The following is a 3252-nucleotide window of genomic DNA, read 5'->3' as shown; positions in this document are numbered from 1 at the left end:
TATGTAAGATCAACCGATATTTCACAAGGAAATAAAACCTATCAAAGGGAGAACTGAAAACCTCTTCAACAAATGGTGCTGGCAAAACTGGACTTCCATTTTGCAGAAAGCTGAAACAGGATCCACATCTCACACCATACACAAAAAAATCAACTCAAGGTGAATCAGAGACCTGAGAGTTAAGCCCCAAACCATAAAGTTCTTAAGAGACAAACTGGGGCCCCGCCCCTCCACCCCCTGCACCGGGCCTGGGCCTGGGCCAGAGCTCATCATCCCTATCACAGCGATCGGTCGCAGCGGCGGTGATCGTGCTCTGCAGAACAGGGCAGAAGCCCCGACGCCCTCCTGCCCTTCGGCCGCCAGAGAAGTCTGGGGAACTGGGGAACTCGACCCCACTTCTGGAACTCACAACCCTTTCGTGCACTCGCTATCTCTCTCTCGCCTTTCGAGGGTTAAGTTCTGCCTCTGGGGGTACTGCTGGACCCCATGCCAGTGCTTTTGGCCTTAATCATCTTCTTTCTCCTCTGGCCCTTTGCCTGGCTGCAAGTAGTCTTACTGAGGAGCAGCTTCAGGAACCACTTACAGGATAGAGGAAGACTGTGCCCTAATGGGGTGCTGGGCCTGAGCCGCTTCCTGTTTTTCCTGTTGGACTTCCTCCTGTTACAAGATCGAGGCCAGTGGGTCTATGGCCTTCAAGCTCCTGTTCTTGTTTCTTCCCCTTATTCCACTTTCTTTGGTCCCATTGTTTGTTGCCCTGTGACCTGCCCAAGGTCGTATCCAGAGCCGAGAAACCTTCTGTGTGTCATTGGAGCCCTTCTTTGAGTCAACCAAGCCATCTTGGTATCCCAGCATGACCCAGCTTCTCCACGTAAAGCAGTGGAGGAGGTCTGAAGGCAGGCAACCTAGGAGGCAAGTGGCCCCGGATGCTTTTCTTTCCTTAGGGCACCTGTTCCAATAAGGAGACTTTGCTTAAATTCAAACCAGGTGCTTTCATTGCAAATCATCACAGGGGTACCGGTGCAGCCTGTTGTCATCTGACACCCCAAGAGTCTGGACACCACCAGCTGGCCATGAAGAGGGGCTGGAGTACTCCGGGTCCTCTGGCTCCCAGCATCCCAGCCCTGCAGCAACATGGATGTGGAGTTCCTGCCTGTGTACCATCCCAGCCCTGAGGAGAGCAGGGACCCCACCCTCTATACCAACAATGTCCAGAGAGTCCTGCGATTGTGGTGGGCCGGCTGAAAATGGCATTGGAGCCACAGCTCTGGGAACTGGGGAAGGTGCTTCAGAAGGCCGGGCTGTCCCCCAACTGAGTGGACAAGGGGGCAGATCCAGGGCAGAGTTGAATGATCGACCAGGATGAGTTTGCCTGGCAGCTGCAGCTCCCTGATCCTTAGACCATGGCTGGTGCCTTTGGCTATTTCCATCAGGATACCAAGGGTTTGGTGGACTTCTGAGACATGGTCCTTGCACTGGCAGCTCTGGATGGAGGCAGGACCTTAGAGGAGCTGAGATGCTTGGCTTTTGAGGTCTTTGCTGAGGAACAGGCTGAGGGACCTGACCACCTGCTGTACAAGAATGGCTACAGCACCATCCTGCACCACCTGCTGCTGTGTTCACCCCACCGTGCTGCCACCACTTTGCATGCTGAGCTGTGCCAGGATGGCACCAGGCAAGGCCTCTCCCTCTATCTGTTCCAGAACTTCTCCCTCCATGACCTTCTCTACAGGAAGCTCTTCAGCATCTACCTGCACCTCCCACACATCCCTTGAAGCTCCTCTCAGATATCAAATGCCTCATGCCCAGGCAGCCCCATTGCTCTGGCCAACGGGGCTGATCAAGCACCCAAGCAGAAGGACAACTGAGCACCTGACCTCTTGTCACCTGCTCCTCCCAGCTCACCCCAGCCTCTCATTCAGGGGAGTACAAGGGGCCTAGCTTGGGTCTCAACCATACCTCTGGTCCTGTTGAATTCTTTTATTGTTGTTGGGCTTTTTAAGTTGGTTTTAATTTTTGTTGTTGTTGGTTTGTGTTTTCTTAGTATAAAATCTACTTTATATATAAATAGATATATTAAAAAAATAAGAAGCTCAGTCACAAAAAAAACAAAACAAAACCAAAAAACCCCAAAAAGACACCAACTGGGATCAAGCCGAGAATTACTAATCCAAGGTATAAAGAGACTGCCAAATACACAACCACAATCACAAGGCAGAAATGCACAATCTGAAGAGGATAAAATTGATGGATGAGACCTTCTAAAGATTAAATCCCTGTGTGCATGAAAAACTTTTTGCAAAGTGAGTTCTGGTGGCCTAGTGGCAAGAAGCTGCACTACAGTCCCAGAGACAACGTGGTTTGAATCCACCAGATGCTCTGCTGGAGAAGGAGGGGCAATCTCCTCCTGTCCAAGTTGGATATGATTTGATGGTACGTACACACAAAAAATAAAAAAAAACAAAACAAAAAAACACCCCAAACTTCTCCCAACAGGATAAAAGGAAAACTTCCTGATTGGGAAAAATCCATTTTGTAATACCATTTCAGTTAAGTGTCTCAGAAAGAAAGTTTACAGAATACTCCTGGGCCTCCAGAAGAAAAAGACTGGTAACCCAATTATAAAATGGCCAAAAGACATGGAAAGAATTTTCACAGAGGAAGATATTCGAAAGGTAAACACACACGTGAAGAAATGCTCTAAATCACTGGCAATAAGAGAGATGCAAATCAAAACCACAATGGGCTATTATTTTACTCCAGTATTGTTGTTAAGTGCCCTAGAGTCGCAGGCAACTCATAGTGACCCTCTGAAGGAGAGTCCTCGATGCTTGGGTGTCTATCATCCTCTCTCCAGGTTCATAGGGTTTCTAGAGGCAAGCTATTATGAAAGTGGATGCCACTCCTCCTTCCAAGCTTGTTTTAATCGGGGAGCTGCACCCCACTCTCTGTCCACTTTGGGTAACCAACCATTAACGCATTTGACACATCAGTGTCACAGTGTTCCGCCTCACAGCAACCACAAGTGACTGCAGTAAGGCAACTTGTACACCAGGACTATTCGAGCTAGAGGACTGTCTGAACAAAAACAATGAAAGACTGGCCTGAGAGCCGCAGGCCATGTTCTGGGCTTGAAGCCCTCTGCTGCCTTAAGCCCTAGTCCAAGCCTGGCTTGCCTGGCTCCTGGAGGCAGAGTAGTCCTTCGAGTCTGAAAACTGCCACAACACCTGCACAAACAGCACCATGCTCTCTCTA

At 49.5% G+C, this 3252-nt stretch overlaps 1 pseudogene; it reads left to right on the top strand.

Moving 5' to 3' along the window:
• The first annotated feature begins 850 nt into the window (after positions 1–850).
• LOC102873912 lies at positions 851–1865 on the top strand (annotated as a pseudogene).
• Positions 1866–3252: the final 1387 nt, after the last annotated feature.

The sequence above is a fragment of the Elephantulus edwardii genome, unplaced genomic scaffold (assembly GCF_000299155.1).
Source record: "Elephantulus edwardii isolate Elephantulus edwardi_28Jun2011 unplaced genomic scaffold, EleEdw1.0 scaffold00062, whole genome shotgun sequence".
NCBI classification, from domain to species: domain Eukaryota; kingdom Metazoa; phylum Chordata; class Mammalia; order Macroscelidea; family Macroscelididae; genus Elephantulus; species Elephantulus edwardii.
The sequence above is the reverse complement of the archived record's forward strand: the minus strand, read 5'-3'. Positions and strand labels throughout refer to the sequence as shown.